General features: G+C 45.6%; 33 pseudogenes; all 33 read right to left on the reverse strand.

Moving 5' to 3' along the window:
- Window positions 1-387: 387 nt before the first annotated feature.
- On the reverse strand, window positions 388-506 carry LOC148269262 (5S ribosomal RNA; annotated as a pseudogene).
- A 207-nt stretch (window positions 507-713) lies between these two features.
- LOC148269263 (5S ribosomal RNA) lies at window positions 714-832 on the reverse strand (annotated as a pseudogene).
- A 177-nt stretch (window positions 833-1,009) lies between these two features.
- On the reverse strand, window positions 1,010-1,128 carry LOC148269264 (5S ribosomal RNA; annotated as a pseudogene).
- A 561-nt stretch (window positions 1,129-1,689) lies between these two features.
- LOC148269265 (5S ribosomal RNA) lies at window positions 1,690-1,808 on the reverse strand (annotated as a pseudogene).
- Window positions 1,809-2,339: 531 nt separating this feature from the next.
- Window positions 2,340-2,458, reverse strand: LOC148269266 (5S ribosomal RNA; annotated as a pseudogene).
- Window positions 2,459-2,663: 205 nt separating this feature from the next.
- On the reverse strand, window positions 2,664-2,782 carry LOC148269267 (5S ribosomal RNA; annotated as a pseudogene).
- Window positions 2,783-3,343: 561 nt separating this feature from the next.
- Window positions 3,344-3,462, reverse strand: LOC148269268 (5S ribosomal RNA; annotated as a pseudogene).
- A 208-nt stretch (window positions 3,463-3,670) lies between these two features.
- LOC148269269 (5S ribosomal RNA) lies at window positions 3,671-3,789 on the reverse strand (annotated as a pseudogene).
- Window positions 3,790-3,994: 205 nt separating this feature from the next.
- Window positions 3,995-4,113, reverse strand: LOC148269270 (5S ribosomal RNA; annotated as a pseudogene).
- An 886-nt stretch (window positions 4,114-4,999) lies between these two features.
- LOC148269271 (5S ribosomal RNA) lies at window positions 5,000-5,118 on the reverse strand (annotated as a pseudogene).
- An 885-nt stretch (window positions 5,119-6,003) lies between these two features.
- LOC148269272 (5S ribosomal RNA) lies at window positions 6,004-6,117 on the reverse strand (annotated as a pseudogene).
- Window positions 6,118-6,323: 206 nt separating this feature from the next.
- LOC148269273 (5S ribosomal RNA) lies at window positions 6,324-6,442 on the reverse strand (annotated as a pseudogene).
- A 206-nt stretch (window positions 6,443-6,648) lies between these two features.
- Window positions 6,649-6,767, reverse strand: LOC148269274 (5S ribosomal RNA; annotated as a pseudogene).
- A 205-nt stretch (window positions 6,768-6,972) lies between these two features.
- On the reverse strand, window positions 6,973-7,091 carry LOC148269275 (5S ribosomal RNA; annotated as a pseudogene).
- Window positions 7,092-7,297: 206 nt separating this feature from the next.
- On the reverse strand, window positions 7,298-7,416 carry LOC148269276 (5S ribosomal RNA; annotated as a pseudogene).
- Window positions 7,417-7,946: 530 nt separating this feature from the next.
- LOC148269277 (5S ribosomal RNA) lies at window positions 7,947-8,065 on the reverse strand (annotated as a pseudogene).
- An 882-nt stretch (window positions 8,066-8,947) lies between these two features.
- On the reverse strand, window positions 8,948-9,066 carry LOC148269278 (5S ribosomal RNA; annotated as a pseudogene).
- A 206-nt stretch (window positions 9,067-9,272) lies between these two features.
- Window positions 9,273-9,391, reverse strand: LOC148269279 (5S ribosomal RNA; annotated as a pseudogene).
- A 205-nt stretch (window positions 9,392-9,596) lies between these two features.
- Window positions 9,597-9,715, reverse strand: LOC148269280 (5S ribosomal RNA; annotated as a pseudogene).
- Window positions 9,716-9,922: 207 nt separating this feature from the next.
- On the reverse strand, window positions 9,923-10,041 carry LOC148269281 (5S ribosomal RNA; annotated as a pseudogene).
- Window positions 10,042-10,248: 207 nt separating this feature from the next.
- LOC148269282 (5S ribosomal RNA) lies at window positions 10,249-10,367 on the reverse strand (annotated as a pseudogene).
- A 206-nt stretch (window positions 10,368-10,573) lies between these two features.
- On the reverse strand, window positions 10,574-10,692 carry LOC148269283 (5S ribosomal RNA; annotated as a pseudogene).
- Window positions 10,693-11,252: 560 nt separating this feature from the next.
- Window positions 11,253-11,371, reverse strand: LOC148269284 (5S ribosomal RNA; annotated as a pseudogene).
- Window positions 11,372-11,932: 561 nt separating this feature from the next.
- LOC148269285 (5S ribosomal RNA) lies at window positions 11,933-12,051 on the reverse strand (annotated as a pseudogene).
- A 207-nt stretch (window positions 12,052-12,258) lies between these two features.
- On the reverse strand, window positions 12,259-12,377 carry LOC148269286 (5S ribosomal RNA; annotated as a pseudogene).
- A 1,243-nt stretch (window positions 12,378-13,620) lies between these two features.
- On the reverse strand, window positions 13,621-13,741 carry LOC148269287 (5S ribosomal RNA; annotated as a pseudogene).
- A 533-nt stretch (window positions 13,742-14,274) lies between these two features.
- On the reverse strand, window positions 14,275-14,393 carry LOC148269288 (5S ribosomal RNA; annotated as a pseudogene).
- Window positions 14,394-14,599: 206 nt separating this feature from the next.
- Window positions 14,600-14,718, reverse strand: LOC148269289 (5S ribosomal RNA; annotated as a pseudogene).
- Window positions 14,719-15,325: 607 nt separating this feature from the next.
- On the reverse strand, window positions 15,326-15,444 carry LOC148269290 (5S ribosomal RNA; annotated as a pseudogene).
- A 560-nt stretch (window positions 15,445-16,004) lies between these two features.
- On the reverse strand, window positions 16,005-16,123 carry LOC148269291 (5S ribosomal RNA; annotated as a pseudogene).
- Window positions 16,124-16,328: 205 nt separating this feature from the next.
- On the reverse strand, window positions 16,329-16,447 carry LOC148269292 (5S ribosomal RNA; annotated as a pseudogene).
- A 206-nt stretch (window positions 16,448-16,653) lies between these two features.
- LOC148269293 (5S ribosomal RNA) lies at window positions 16,654-16,772 on the reverse strand (annotated as a pseudogene).
- Window positions 16,773-16,974: 202 nt separating this feature from the next.
- LOC148269294 (5S ribosomal RNA) lies at window positions 16,975-17,093 on the reverse strand (annotated as a pseudogene).
- Window positions 17,094-17,290: the final 197 nt, after the last annotated feature.

Below are 17,290 nucleotides of genomic sequence, written 5' to 3' on the forward strand. Positions count from 1 at the left end.
ATAAACCAGCGGACCATACTTCCATTCGCGCGTAACGTCGAAGGACCCATCTGAAAAAAAATGGGTGCAACACGAGAACTTCCCAAGAGGTAACCCATCTTTGTACTACTTACGCCAAAGCACACTTAACTGCGGAATTTTGATTGGATTCGGTGCATTTGTGCTGGTATGATCGCGCCTGTTTCATTTCGTGCGGAAAATACATACACTTCTTCTCCTTCCCTCCCCCCTCCCATCATTTGTTTCCCTATGCGTTCACACTGCACCTCTCCTTCTCGTTCTAATATCGATTAAAATGCTCTTGCTTCTTAACTCACATTTGCGTATAAACCAGCGGACCATAGTTCCAGTCGTGCGTAACGTCGAACGACCCGTCTGAAAAAAAAATTGGTGTGACACGAGGACTTCCCAAGAGGTCACCCATCCGAGTACTACTCTCGCCCAAGCACATTTAACTGCGGAGTTCTGATGGGATCCAGTGCATTAGTGTTGGTATGATCACACCTGTTTCATTTCACGCTTTAAATACATACACTCCTTCTCCTTTCTTCCCCTTCCCGTCATTTATTTCCTGGTTCGTTCACACTTCACCTCTCCTTCTCGTTCTACTATCAATTCAACTGCCCCTATGTCTTGACTCACATTTGCGTATAAACCAGCAGAACATAGTTCTAGTCGCGTGTAACGTCGAACGACCCATCTAAAAAAGAAAATGGGTACAACACGAGAACTTCTCAGGAGGTAACCCATCCATGTACTACTTTCGCCAAAGCACACTTAACTGCAGAGTTCTGATGGGATCTGGTGCATTTGTGCTGGTATGATCGCACCTGTTTCATTTCGTGCTGAAAATACATGCACTCCTTCTCCTTGCGCGTGCACTCTGCATCTCTCCTTCTCGTTCTAATATAAAGTAAAATGCCCCGGCACCGTAACTCACCTTTGCGAATGAACCAGCGTTTCTTAATTCGATTCGTGCGTAACGTCGAACGACAAATCCGAAAAAAAATGGGTGCAACACGAGGACTTCCCAGGAGGTCACCCATCCGAGCACTACTCTCGCCCAAGTACATTTAACTGCGGAGTTCTGATGGGATCCGGTGCTTTAGTGCTGGTATGATCGCACCTTTTTAATTTCGTGCTGCAAATAAATACACTCCTTCTCCTCTCTTCCCCCTTCCATCATTTGTTTCCTTGTGCGTGCGCACTGCACCTCCCGTTCTCGTTCAAATATCAAGTAAAATGTAATGTCGCCGTGACTCACATTTGCGAATAAATCTGCGGACCATAATTCAAGTCGCACGTAACGTCGAAAGAATCATCTGCAAAAAAATTGGTGCAACACGAGGACATCCCAAGAAAATGGGTGAAATATAAGGACTTCGCAGGAGGTCACCCATCCTAGTACTACTCTCGCCCAAGCACCCTTAACTTGCGGAGTTCTGATAGAATCCGTTGCATTAGTGCTGGTATGATCGCTCATGTTTCATTCTGCGCTGCAAATACATACACTCTTTCTCCTTCCATCCCCCCTCCCGTCATTTGTTTCCTTGCGCGTGCACTCTGCATCTCTCATTCTCGTTCTAATATAAAGTATAATGCCCCAGCACCGTGACTCACCTTTGCGAATGAACCAGCGGTTCATAATTTTATTCGCGCGTAACGTCGAACGACCCATCCGAAAAAAAATGGGTGCAACACGAGGACTTCCCAGGAGGTCACCCATCCGAGTGCTACTCTTGCCCAAGCACACTTCACTGCGGAGTTCTGATGGGATCCGGTGCATGAGTGCTGGTATGATCGCACCTGTGTCATTTTGCGCTGTAAATACATACACTCATTCTCCTTTCTTCCCCCTCCCGTCATTTGTTTCCTGGTGCATTCACACTTCACCTCTCCTTCTCGTTCTAATATCAATTAAAATTCCCCTACGTCTTGACGCATATTTGCGTATAAACCAGCGGACCATATTTCCAGTCGCGCGTAACGTCGAACGACCCATCTAAAAAAAAAGTGGGTGGAACACGAGAACTTCCTTGGAGGTAACCCATCCTTGTACTACTTTCGCCAAAGCACACTTTACTGTGGAGTTCTAAAGGGATCTGGTGCATTTATGCTGGTATGATCGCACCAGTTTCATTTCGTGCTGAAAATACATACACTCCTTCTCCTTCCCTCCCCCCTCCCATAATTTGTTTCCTTGTATGTTCACACTGCACCTCTCCTTCTCGTTTTAATATCGATTAAAATGCTCCTGCTTCTTGACTCACATTTGCGTATAAGCCAGCGGACCATAGCTCCAGTCGCGCGTAACGTCGAACGACCCGTTTGAAAAAAAATTGGTGCGACACGAGGACTTCCCAGGAGGTCACCCATCCGTGTACTACTCTCCCCCAAGCACACTTAACTGCGGAGTTCTGATGAAATCCGGTGCATTAGTGCTACTATGATCACACCTATTTCATTTCTCGCTGCAAATACATACACACTTTTTCCTTTCTTTCCCCTCCCGTCATTTGATTGCTGGTGCGTTCACACTTCACCTCTCCTTCTCGTTCTAATATCAATTAAAATGTCCCTGCGTCTTGACTCACATTTGCGTATAAACCAGCAGACTTTAGTTCCAGTCGCACGCAACGTCGAATGACCTGTCTGAAAAAAAATTGGTGCGACAGCAAGAATTCCCAGGAGGTCCCCCATCTGACAACTACTCTCGCCCAAGCACACTTAACTGCGGAGTTCTGATGGGATCTGGTGCATTAGTGACAACATGATCGCAACTATTTACTTTTGCGCTGCAAATACATACACTCTTTCTCCTTTCTTCCCCCTCCCGTCATTTGTTTCCTTGTGCGTGCGCACTGCACCTCCCATTCTCGTTCAAATATCAAGTAAAATGCCACGGCGCCGTGACTCACATTTGCGAATAAACCTGCAGACTATAATTCAAGTCGCGCGTAACGTCGAAAGAATCATCTGTAAAAAAATGGGTGCAACACGAGGACTTCCCAAAAAAATGGGTGAAATATAAGGAATTCGCAGGAGGTCACCCATCGTAGTACTACACTTGCCCAAGCACCCTTAATTTATGGAGTTCTGAAAGAATCCGTTGCATTAGTGCTGGTATGGTCGCTCATGTTTCATTCTGCGCTGTAAATACATACACTTTTTCTCGTTCCATCCCCGTTCCCGTCATTTATTTCCTTGTGCGTGCACTCTGCATCTCTCCTTCTCGTTCTAATATCAAGTAAAATGCCACGGCACCGTGATTCACTTTTGCGAATGAACCAGCGGTTCATAATTCCATTCGTGTGTAACGTCGAACGACCCATCCGAAAAAAAATGGGTGCAACACGAGGACTTCCCAGGAAGTCACCCATCCGAGTGCTACTCTCGCCCAAGCACACTTAAATACGGAGTTCTGATGGGATCCGGTGCATTAGTGCTGGTGTGATCACACCTGTTTCATTTCACGCTGTAAATACATACACTCCTTCTCCTTTCTTCCCCCTCCCGTTATTTGTTTCCTGGTGCGCTCACACTTCACCTCTCCTTCTCGTTCTAATATCAATTAAAATGCCCTTGCGTCTTGACTCACATTTGCGTATAAATCAGCAGACCATAGTTCTAGTCGCGTGTAACGTCGAATGACCCATCTGAAAAAAAAAAATGAGCGCAACACGAGAACTTCGCAGGAGGTAACCCATCCTTGTACTACTTTCGCTAAAGCACACTTAACTACGGAGTTCTGATGGGATCTGGTGCATTTGTGCTGGTATGATCGCACCTGTTTCATTTGGTGCTGAAAACACATACACTCCTTCTCCTTCCCTCCCCCCCCCATCATTCGTTTCCTTGTGTGTTCACACTGCACCTCTCCTTCTCGTTCTAAAATCGATTAAAATGCTCATGCTTCTTGACTCACATTTGCGTATTAACCAGCGGACCATAGTTCCAGTCGCAGGTAACGTCGAACGACCCGTCTGAAAAAAAATTGGTGCGACACGAGGACTTCCCAAGACGTCACCCAAACGAGTACTACTCTCGCCAAAGCACACTTAACTGCGGAGTTCTGATGGAATCCGGTGCATTAGCGCTGGTATGATCGCACCTATTTAATTTGGCGCTGCAAATACATACACTCCTTCTCCTTTCTTCCCCCTCCCGTCATTTCTTTCCTTGTGCGTGCGCACTGCACCTCCCGTTCTCGTTTAAATATCAAGTAAAATTCCACGCCGTCGTGACTCACATTTGCGAATAAACCTGCGGACCATAATTCAAGTCGCGCGTAACGTCGAAAGAATCATCTACAAAAAAATGGGTGCAATACGAGGACTTCCCAAGAAAATGGATTAAATATTAGGACTTTGCAGGAGGTCACTCATCCTAGTACTACTCTCGCCCAAGCACCCTTAACTGCGGAGTTTTGTTAGAATCCGTTGCATTAGTGCTGGTATGATCTCTCATGTTTCATTCTGCGCTGTAAATACATACACTCTTTCTCCTTCCATCCCCCCTCTCGTCATTTGTTTCCTGGTGCGTTCACACTTCACCTCTTCTTCTTGCTCTAATACCAAGTAAAATGCCCCTGCATCTTGACTCACATTTGCGTATAAACCAGCGGACCATAGTTCCAGTCGCGCGTAACGTCGAACAACCTATCTGAAAAAAAAATGGGTGCAACACGAGAACTACCTAGGAGGTAATCCATCCTTGTACTACTTTCGCCAAAACACACTTAACTGTGGAGTTCTGATGGTATCCGGTGCATTTGTGCTGGTATGATCGCACCTGTTTCATTTCTCGCTGCAAATACATACACTCATTCTCCTTTCTTCCCCCTCCCGTCATTTGTTTCCTGGTGCGTTCCCACTTCACCTCTCCTTCTAATTCTAATATCAATTAAAATGCCCCTGCGTCTTGACTCACATTTGCGTATAAACTAGCGGACCATAGTTCCAGTCGCGCGTAACGTCGGACGACCCATCTGAAAAAAAAATGAGTGCAACACGAGAACTTCCAAGGAGGTAACCCATCCTTGTACTACTTTCGCCAAAGCACACTTAACTGCGGAGTTCTCATGGGACCCGGTGCATTTGTGCTGGTATGATCGCACCTTTTTCATTTCGTGCTGAAAATACATACACTCCTTCTCCTTCTCTCCCCCCTCCCATCATTTGTTTCCTTGTGCATTCACACCGTACCTCTTCTTCTCGTTCTAATATCGATAAAAATGCCCCTGCTTCTTGACTCACATTTGCGTATAAACCAGCGGACCATAGTTTCAGTCGTGCATAACGTCGAACGACCCGTCTGAAAAAAAATTGGTGTGACATAAGGACTTCCCAGGAAGTAACCCATCCAAGTACTAGTCTCGCCCAAGCACACTTAACAGCGAAGTTCCGATGGGATCCGGTGCATTAGTGCTTGTATGATCCTACCTATTTAATTTCGCGCTGCAAATACATAAACTCCTTCTCCTTTCTTCCCCCTCCCGTCATTTGTTTCTTTGTGCGTGCGCACTACACCTCCCGTTCTTGCTCTAATATCAAGTAAAATGTCACGGTGCCGTGACTCACATTTGCGAATAAACCTGCGGACCATAATTCAAGTCGCGCGTAACGTCGAAAGAAACATCTGTAAAAAAAGGGGTGTAACACGAGGACATCCCAAGAAAATGGGTGAAATATAAGGACTTCGCAGGAGATCACCCATCCTAGTACTACTCTCGCCCAAGCACCCTTAAGTTGCGGAGTTCTGATAGAATCCGTTGCATTTATGCTGGTATGATCGCTCATGTTTCATTCTGCGCTGCAAATACATACACTCTTTCTCCCTCCATCCCCCCTCCCGTCATTTGTTTCCGTGTGCGTGCACTCTGCATCTCTCTTTCTCGTTCTAATATCAAGTAAAATGCCCCGGTACCGTGACTCACCTCTGCGAATGAACCAGCGGTTCATAATTCCATTCGTGCGTAACGTCGAACGACCCATCCGAAAAAAATGGGTGCAACACATGGACTTCCAAGGAGGTCACCCATCCGAGTACTACTCTCGCCCAAACACACTTAACTGCGGAGTTCAGATCCAGTGCATTAGTGCTGGTATGATCGCACCTGTTTCATATCGCGCTGCAAATACATACACTCCTTCTCCTTTCTTCCTCCTCTCGTCATTTGTTTCCTGGTGTGTTCACACTTCGCCTCTCTTTCTCGTTCTAATATCAATTAAAATGCCCCTGTGGCTTGACTCACATTTGCGTATAAACCAGTGGACCATTGTTCCAGTACCGTGTAATGTTGAATGACCTATCTGAAAAAAAAATGGGCGCAACACGAGAACTTCTCATGAGGTAACCCATCCTTGTACTACTTTTGCAAAAGCACACTTAACTGCGGAGTTCTGATGGGATCCGGTGCATTTGTGCTGGCATGATCGCACATGTTTCATTTCGTGTTAAAAATACATACACTCCTTCTCCTTCCCTCCCCCCTCCCATAATTTGTTTCTTTGTGCGTTCACAGAGCACCTCTCCTTCTCGTTCTAATATCGATTAAAATGCCTCTGCTTCTTGACTCACATTTGCGTATAAACCAGCGGACCACAGTTCCAATCGCGCGTAACGTCGAACGATCCGTCTGAAAAAAAATTGGTGCGACACGAGGACTTCCCAGGAGGTCACCCATCCGAGTAGTACTCTCGCCCAAACAAACTTAACTGCGGAGTTTTGAAGGGATCCAGTGCATTAGTGTTGGTCTGATCGCACCTATTTAATTTCGCGCCTCAAATACATACACTCCTTCTCCTTTCTTCCCTCTCCCGTCATTTGTTTTCTTGTGCGTGCGCACAACACCTCTCGTTCTCGTTCAAATATCAAGTAAAATGTCACGGTGCTGTGACTCACATTTACAAATAAACCTGCGGACCATAATTCAAGTCACGCGTAACGTCAAAAGAATTATCTACAAAAAAATGGGTGCAACACGAGAACTTCCCATGTGGTAACCCATCCTTGTACTACTTTCGCCAAAGTACACCTAACTGCGGAGTTCTGAGGGGATCCGGTGCATTTGTGCAGGTATGATCGCGCCTGTTTCATTTCGTGCTAAAAATAGATACACTCGTTCTCCTTCCCTCCCCCCTCCCATCATTTGTTTCCTTGTGCGTTCACACTCCACATCTCCTTCTCGTTCTAATATCGATTAAAATACCCCTGCTTCTTGACTCACATTTTCATATAAACTAGTGGAGCATAGTTCCAGTCGTGCGTAACATTGAACGACCCGTCTGAAAAAAAATTGGTGCGACACGAGAACTTCTCAGGAGGTCACCCATCCGAGTACTACTCTCACCCAAGCACACTTAGCTTCGGAGTTCTGATGGAATCCGATGCACTAGTGCTTGTGTGATCGCACCTGTTTCATTTCGCGCTGCAAATACATACACTCCTTCTCCTTTCTTCCCCCTCCCGTCATTTGTTTCCTGGTGCGTTCACACTTCACCTCTCCTTCTCATTCTAATATCAATTAAAATGCCCCTGCGTCTTGACTCACATTTGCATATAAACTAGCGGACCATAGTTCCAGTCGCGTGTAACGTCGGACGACCCATCTGAAAAAAAAATGAGTGCAACACGAGAACTTCCAAGGAGGTAACCCATCCTTGTACTACTTTCGCCAAAGCACACTTAACTGCGGAGTTCTCATGGGACCCGGTGCATTTGTTCTGGTATGAAAGCACCTGTTTCATTTCGTGCTGAAAATACATATACTCCTTCTCCTTCTCTCCCCCCTCCCATCATTTGTTTCCTTGTGCGTTCACACTGCACCTCTTCTTCTCGTTCTAATATCGATAAAAATGCCACTACTTCTTGACTCATATTTGAGTATAAACCAGCGGACCATAGTTCCAGTTGCGCATAACGTCGAACGACCCGTCTGAAAAAAATTAGTGCGACACGAGGACTTCCGAGGAGGTAACCCATCCGAGTACTAGTCTCGCCCAAGCACACTTAACTGCAGAGTTCTGATGGAATCCGGTGCATTAGTGCTTGTATGATCCCACCTATTTAATTTCGCGCTGCAAATACATAAACTCCTTCTCCTTTCTTCCCCCTCCCCGTCATTTATTTCTTTGTGCGTGCACACTACACCTCCCGTTCTTGCTCTAATATCAAGTAAAATGCCACGGTGTCGTGACTCACATTTGCGAATAAACCTGCGGACCATAATTCAAGTCTCGCGTAACGTTGAAAGAATCATTTGCAAAAAAATGGGTGTAACACGAGGACTTCCCAAGAAAATGGGTGAAATATAAGGACTTTGCAGGAGGTCACCCATCCTAGTACTACTCTCACCCAAGCACCCTTAAGTTGCGGAGTTCTGATAGAATCCGTTGCATTAGTGCTGGTATGATCGCTCATGTTTCATTCTGCGCTGCAAATACTTACACTCTTTCTCCCTCCATCCCCCCTCCCGTCATTTGTTTCCTTGTGCATGCACTCTGTATCTCTCATTCTCGTTCTAATATCAAGTAAAATGCTCCGGTACCGTGACTCACCTCTGCGAAAGAACAAGCGGTTCATAATTCCATTCGCGTGTAACGTCGAATGACCCATCCGAAAAAAAATGTGTGCAAAACGACGACTTCCAAGGAGGTCACCCATCCGAGTACTACTCTCGCCCAACCACACTTAACTGCGGAGTTCAGATCCAGTGCATTAGTGCTAGTATGATCGCACCTGTTTCATATCGCGCTGCAAATACATACACTCCTTTTCCTTTTTTCCTCCTCTCGTCATTTGTTTCCTGGTGTGTTCACACTTCACCTCTCCTTCTCGTTCTAATATCAATTAAAATACCCCGGCGTCTTGACTCACATTTGCGTATAAACCAGTGGACAATTGTTCCAGTACCGTGTAACGTTGAATGGCCTATCTGAAAAAAAAATGGGTGCAACACGAGAACTTCCCATGAGGTAGCCCATCCTTGTACTACTTTCGCAAAAGCACACTTAACTGTGGAGTTCTGATGGGATCCGGTGCATTTGTGCTGGTATGATCGCACCTGTTTTATTTCGTGCTGAAAATACATACACTCCTTCTCCTTCCCTCCCCCCTCCCATCATTTGTTTTTTTGTGCGTTCACACTGCACCTCTCATTCTCATTCTAATATCGATTAAAATGCCTCTGCTTCTTGACTCACATTTGGGTATAAACCAGCGGACCACAGTTCCAAACGCGCGTAATGTCAAACGACCCGTCTGAAAAAAAATAGGTGCGACACGAGGACTTCCCAGGAGGTCACCCATCCGAGTAGTACTCTCGCCCAAGCAAACTTAACTGCGGAGTTTTGAAGGGATCCGGTGCATTAGTGCTTGTGTGATCGCACCTTTTTAATTTCGCGCTGCAAATACATACACTCCTTCTCCTTTCTTCCCTCTCCCGTCATTTGTTTTCTTGTGCGTGCGCACTGCACCTCTCGTTCTCGTTCAAATATCAAGTAAAATGTCACGGCGCCGTGACTCACATTTGCGAATAAACCTGCGGACAATAATTCAAGTCACGCGTAATGTCAAAAGAATTATCTGCAAAAAAATGGGTGCAACACGAGAAGTTCCCAGGTGGTAACCCATCCTTGTACTACTTTCGCCAAAGCACACTTAACTGCGAAGTTCTGATGGGATTCAGTGCATTTGTGCAGGTATGATCGTGCCCGTTTCCTTTCGTGCTAAAAATAGATACACTCCTTCTCTTTCCCTCCCCCCTCCCATCATTTGTTTCCTTGTGCGTTCACAATCCACATCTCCTTCTCGTTCTAATATCGATTAAAATGCCCCTGCTTCTTGACTCACATTTGCGTATAAACCAGTGGAGCATAGTTCCAGTCGCGCGTAACGTCGAACGACCCATCTGAAAAAAAAATTGGTGCGACACGAGAACTTCTCAGGAGGTCACCCATCCGAGTACTACTCTCGCCCAAGCACACTTAGCTTCGGAGTTCTGATGGAATCCGATGCACTAGTGCTTGTGTGATCGCACCTGTTTCATTTCTTGCTGCAAATACATACACTCCTTCTCCTTTCTTCCCCCTCCCGTCATTTGTTTCCTGGTGCGTTCACACTTCACCTCTCCTTCTCATTCTAATATCCATTAAAATACCCCTGCGTCTTGACTCACATTTGCGTATAAAGCAGCAGACCATAGTTCCAGTCGCGCGTAACGTCGAACGACCCATCTGAAAAAAAAAATGCGTGTAACACGAGAACTTCCCAGGAGGTAATCCATCCTTGTACTACTTTCGCCAAAGCACACTTAACTGCGGAGTTCTGATGGGATCCAGTGCATTTGTGCAGGTATGATCGCGCCCATTTCATTTCATGCTGAAAATACATACACTTCTTCTCCTTCCCTCCCCCCTCCCATCATTTGTTTCCTTGTCCGTTCACACTGCACCTCTCATTCTCGTTCTAATATCGATTAAAATGCCCCTGCTTCTTGACTCATATTTGCGTATAAACCAACGGATCATAGTTCCAGTCGCGCGTAATATCAAACGACCTGTCTGAAAAAAAATTGGTACGACACGACGACTTCCCAAGAGGTCACCCATCCGAGTACAACTCTCGCCCAAGCACACTTAACTGCGAAGCTCTGATGGGATCTGGTGCATTAGTGCTGGTATGATCGCGCCTGTTTAATTTCACGCTGCAAATACATACACTCCTTCTCCTTTCTTCCCCCTCCCGTCATTTGTTTCTTTGTGCGTGCGCACTGCACCTCCTGTTCTCGTTCAAATATCAAGTAAAATGCCACGGCGCCGTGACTTAATTTGCGAATAAACCTGCGGACCATAATTCAAGTCGCGCGTAACGTCGAAAGAATTATCTACAAAAAAATGGGTGCAACACGAGGACTTCCCAAGAAAATTTGTGAAATATAAGGACTTTGCAGGAGGTCACCCATCCTAGTACTACTCTCGCCCAAACACCCTTAAGTTGCGGAGTTCTGATAGAATCCATTGCATTAGTGCTGGTATGATCGTTCATGTTTCATTCTGCGCTGCAAATATATACACTCTGTCTCCTTCCATCCCCCTTCCCGTCAATTGTTTCCTTGTGCGTGCACTTTGCATCTCTCATTCTCGCTATAATATCAATTAAATTGCCCTGGCACCGTGACTCACCTTTGTGAATGAACCAGCAGTTCATAATTCCATTCGCGCGTAACGTCAAACGACTCATCCGAAAAAATATGGGTGCAACACGAGAACTTCTCAGGAGGTCACCCATCCGAGTACTACTCTCGCCCAAGCACACTTGATTGCGGAATTCTGATGGGATCCGATGCATTAATGCTGGTATGATCGCACCTGTTTAATTTCACGCTACAAATACATACACTCCTTCTCCTTTCTTCCCCGTCCCGTCATTTTTTTTCTTGTGCGTGCGCACTGCACCTCCCGTTCTCGTTTAAATATCAAGTAAAATGCCACCGCGCCGTGACTCAATTTGCGTATAAACTAGCGGACCATAGTTCCAGTCGCGCGTAAAGTCGAACGAACCATCTGAAAAAAAAATGGGTTCAACACTAGGACTTCCCAAGAAAATGGGTGAAATATAAGGACTTCGCAGGAGGTCACCCATCCTAGTACTACTCTCGCCCAAGCACCCTTAAGTTGCGGAGTTCTGATAGAATCCGTTGCATTAATGCTTGTATGATCGCTCATATTTCATTATGCACTGCAAATACATACACTCTTTCTCCTTCCATCCCCCTCCCGTCATTTATTTCCTTTGTGCGTGCACTCTGCATCTCTTCTTCTCGTTCTAATATCAAGTAAAATGCCCCGGCACCGTGACTCACCTTTGCGAATGAACCAGCGGTTCAAAATTCCATTCGCGCGTAACGTCGAACGACCCATCCAAAAAAAAAAGGGTGGAACACGAGGACTTCCGAGGAGGTCACCCATCCGAGTACTACTCTCGCCCAAGCGCACTTAACTGCGGAGTTATGATGGGATCCGGTGCATTAGTGCTGGTATGATCGCACCTATTTCATTTCGCGCTGCAAATACATACACTCTTTCTCCTTTCTTCTTCCTCCCGTCATTTGTTTCCTGGTGTGTTCACACTTCATCTCTCTTTCTCGTTCTAATATCAATTATAATGCCCCTGCGCCTTGATTCACATTTGCGTATAAACTAGCAGACCATAGTTCCAGTCGCGCGTAACGTCGAACAACCCATCTGAAAAAAAAAATGGGTGCAACAAGAGAACTTCCCAGGAGGTAACCCATCTTTATACTACTTTCACCAAAGCACACTTAACTGCGGAATTCTGATGGGATCCGGTGCATTTGTGCTGGTATGATCGCACCTATTTCATTTCATGCTTAAAATACATACACTCCTTCTCCTTCCCTCCCCTTTCCCATCATTTGTTTCCTTGTGCGTTCACACTGAACCTCTCATTCTCGTTCTAATATCGATTAAAATGCTCCTGCTTCTTGACTCACATTTGCGTCAAAAATAGCAGACCATAGTTCCAGTCGCACGTAACGTCGAACGACCAGTCTGAAAAAAAATTGGTGCGACACGAGGACTTCCCAGGAGGTCACCAATCCGAGCACTACTCTCGCCCAAGCACACTTAGATGCACAGTTCTGATGGGATCCGGTGTATTAGCGCTGGTATGATCGCGCATGTTTAATTTCGCACTGCAAATACATACACTCCTTCTCCTATCATCCCCCTCCCGTCATTTGTTTCCTTGTGTGTGCGCACTGCACCTCCCGTTCTTGTTCAAATATCAAGTAAAATGCCACGGCGCTGTGACTCACATTTGCGAATAAACCTGCGGACCAAAATTCAAGTCGCGCGTAACGTCGAAAGAATCATCTGCAAAAAAATAGGTGCAACACGAGGAGTTCCCAAGAAAATGAGTGAAATATAAGGACTTCGCAGGAGGTCACCCATCCTTGTACTACTCTCTTCAAAGCACCCTTAACTTTCGGAGTTCTAATAGAATCCGTTGCATTAGTGCTGGTATGATCGCTCATGTTTCATTCTGCGCTGCAAATACATACACTCTTTCTCCTTCCATCCCCCCTCCCGTCATTTATTTCCTTGTGCGTGCACTCTACATCTCTCATTCTCGTTCTAATATCAAGTAAATTGCCCTAGAACCGTGACTAACCTTTGTGAATGAACCAGCGGTTCATCATTCAATTCGCGCGTAACTTCGAACGACCCATCTGAAAAAGAAAATGGGTGCAACATGAGAACTTCCCAAGAAAATGGGTGAAATATAAGGACTTCGAAGGAGGTCACCCACTCTAGTACTACTCTCGCCCAAGCACCATTAACTTGCGGAGTTCTGATAAAATCCGTTGCATTAGTGCTGGTATGATCGCTCATGTTTCATTCTGCGTTGCAAATACATACACTCTTTCTCCTTCCATCCCCCCTCCCGTCATTTGTTTCTTTGTGCGTGCACTCTGCATCTCTCATTCTCGTTCTAATATTAACTAAAATGCCCCGGCACCGTGACTCACTTTTGCGAATAAACCAGCGGTTCATAATTCCATTCGCACGTAATGTCGAACGACCCATCCGAAAAAAATGGGTGCAACACGAGGACTTCCCAAGAGGTCACCCATCCTAGTACTACTCTTTCACCCAAGCACACCTAATTGTGGAGTTCTGATTGGATCCGGTGCATTAGTGCTGGTATGATTGCACCTGTTTCAATTCGCGCTACAAATACATATACTCCTTCTCCTTTCTTCCCCCTCCCATCATTTGTTTCCTGGTGCGTTCACACTTCACCTTTCTTTCTCGTTCAAATATCAAATTAAAATGCCCATGCGTCTTGACTCACATTTGCGTATAAACTAGCGACCATAGTTCCAGTCGCGCGTAACGTCGAACGACCCATCTGAAAAAAAAAATGGGTGCAACACGAGAACTTCCCAGGAGGTAACCCATCCTTGAACTACTTTCGCCAAAGCACACTTAACTGTAGAGTTCTGATGGGATCCGGTGCATTTGTGCTGGTATGATGGCGATTGTTTCATTTCGTGCTGAAAATACATACACTCCTTCTCCTTCCCACCCCCCTCCCATCATTTGTTTCCTTGTGCATTCACACTTCACCTCTCCTTCTCGTTCTAATATCAATTAAAATGTCCATGCGTCTAGACTCACATTTGCGTATAAACCAGCGGACCATAGTTCCCGTCGTGCGTACCGTCGAATGACCCAACTAAAAAAAAAATGGGTGCAACACGAGAACTTCCCAGTAGGTAACCCATTCTTGTACTTCTTTCGCCAAAGCACACTTAACTGCGAAGTTCTGATGGGATCCGGTGCATTTGTGCTGGTATGATCGCACGTGTTTCATTTTGTGTTTACAATACATACACTCCTTCTTCTTCCCTCCCCCTCCCATCATTTGTTTCCTTGTGTGTTCACACTGCACCTCTCCTTCTCGTTCTAGTATCGATTAAAATGCCCCTGCATCTTGACTCACATTTGCGTATAAACCAGCTGACCATAGTTCTAGTCGCGCGTAATGTCGAATGACTTGTCTGGAAAAAAAATTAGTGCGACACGAGAACTTCCCGAGAGGTTACCCATTCGAGAACTACTCTTGCCCAAGCACACTTAACTATGGAGTTCTAATGAGATCCGGTGCAATGGTGCTAGTATGATCGAACTATTTAATTTTGCGCTGCAAATACATACACTCATTCTCCTTTCTTCCCCCTCCGGTCATTTGTTTCCTTGTGCGTGCGCACAGCACCTCTTGTTCTCGTTCTAATATCAAGTAAAATGTCACAGAGCCGTAACTCACATTTGTGAATAAACTTGCAGACCATAATTCAAGTCGCGCGAAGCGTCGAAAAAATAATCAGCAAAAAAATGGGTGCAACACGAGGACTTCACAATAAAATGGGTGAAATATAAGGACTTCGCAGGAGGTCACCCATCCTAGTACTACTCTCGCCCAAGCACCCTTAACTGCAGAGTTCTGATAGAATCCGTTGCATTAGTGTTGGTATGATCACTCATGTTTCATTCTGCGCTGTAAATAAATACACTCTTTCTAGTTCCATCCCCCATCCCGTAATTTGTTTACTTGTGTGTGCACTCTGCATCTCTCTTTCTCGCTCTAATATCAAGTAAAATTCCCCGACACCGTGACTCACCTTTGAGAATGAACCAGCGGTTCATAATTCCATTCGTGCGTAATGTCGAACGACCCATCCGAAAAAAAATGAGTGCGACATGAAGACTTCCCAGGAGGTCACCCATCTGAAAAAAAATGGGTGCAACACGAGGACTTCTTAAGAGGTCACCCATCCGAGTACTACTCTCGCCCAAGCACACTTAACTGCAAAGTTCTTATGGGATCCAGTGCATTAGTGCTGGTATGATCGCACCAGTTTTATTTTGTGCTGCAAATACATACACTCCTTCTCCTTTCTGCCCCCTCCCGTCATTTGTTTCCTTGTGCGTGCGCAATGCACCAACCGTTCTCGTTCTAATATCAAGTAAAATACCACTGCGCCGTGACTCACATTTGCGAATAAACCTACGAACCATAATTCAACTCGCGCGTAACGTCAAAAAAATCAACTACAAAAAAATGTGTGCAACACGAGGACTTCCCAAGAAAATGGGTGAAATATAAGGACTTCGCAGGAGGTCACCCATCCTAGTACTACTCTCGCCAAAGCACCCTTAAGTTGCGGAGTTCTGATAGAATCCGTTGCATTAGTGCTGGTATGATCGCTCATGTTTCATTCTGCGCTGCAAATAAATACACTCTTTCTCCTTCCATCCCCCTCCCGTCATTTGTTTCCTTGTGCGTGCACTCTGCATCTCTCCTTCTCGTTCTAATATCAAGTAAAATGCCCCATCACCATGACTCACCTTTGCGAATGAACCAGCGGTTCATAAGTCCATTTGCGCGTAACTTCGAACGACCCATCCGATAAAATATGGGTGTAACACGAGGACTTCCCAGGAGATCACCCATCCAAGTACTACTCACGCCCAAGCACACTTAACTGCGGAGTTCTGATGGGATCTTGTGCATTAGTGCTTTTATGATCGCACCTGTTTTATTTCGCGCTGCAAATACATACACTCTTTCTCCTTTCTTCCCTCTTCCGTCATTTGTTTCCTGGTGCGTTCACACTTCACCTCTTCTTCTCGTTCTAATATCGATTAAAATACCCCAACTTCTTGACTCACATTTGTGTATAAACTAGTGGACCATAGTTCCAGTCGCGCGTAACGTCGAACGACCCGTCTGAAAAACAATTGGTGCGATTCAAGGACATCCCAGGAGGTCACCCATCCGAGTTCTACTCTCGCCCAAGCACATTTAACTGCGGAGTTCTAATGGGATCCAGTGCATTAGTACTGGTATGATCGCACCTGTTTCATTTCGCGCTCTAAATACATACACTCATTCTCTTTTCTTCCCCCTCCCGTCATTTGTTTCCTGGTGCGTTCACACTTCACCTCTCCTTCTCGTTCTAATATCAATTAAAATACTCTAGCGACTTGACTCGCATTTGCGTATAAACCAGCGGACCATAGTTCCAGTCGTGCGTAATGTTGAACGACCCATCTGAAAAAAAAATGGGTACAACATAAAAACTTCCCAGGAGATAACCCATCCTTGTACTACTTTGGCCAAAGCACACTTAACTGCGGAGTTCTGATGGGATCCGGTGCATTTGTGCTTATATGATCGCACCTGTTTCATTTCGTGCTGAAAATACATACACTCCTCATTCCCTCCCACCTCCCATCATTTGTTTCCTTGTGCGTTCACACTACTTCTCTCCTTGTCGTTCTAATATCGATTAAAATGCCCCTAGTTCTTGACTCAAATTTGCGTATAAACCAGCGGATCATAGTTCCAGTCGCGCGTAACGTCGAACGACCCGTCTAAAAAAAATTGGTGCGACACGAGAACTTCCTAAGAGGTCACCCATCTGAGTACTACTCTCGCCCAAGCACACTTAACGGCATCGTTCTGATGGGATCCGGTGCATTAGTGCTGGAATGATCGCACCTGTTTAATTTCGCGCTGCAAATACATACACTCCTCTTTTCTACCCCTCCCGTCATTTGTTTCCTTGTGCGTGCGCACTGCACCTCCCGTTCTCGTTCAAATATCAAGTAAAATGCCACGGCGCCGTGACTCACATTTGTAAATAAACCTGCGGAACATAATTCAAGTCGCGCGTAACGTCGAAAGAATCATCTGCAAA

Source organism: Carica papaya, chromosome 1, assembly GCF_054855325.1.
Source record: "Carica papaya isolate Zhongbai chromosome 1, ASM5485532v1, whole genome shotgun sequence".
NCBI lineage: Eukaryota > Viridiplantae > Streptophyta > Magnoliopsida > Brassicales > Caricaceae > Carica > Carica papaya.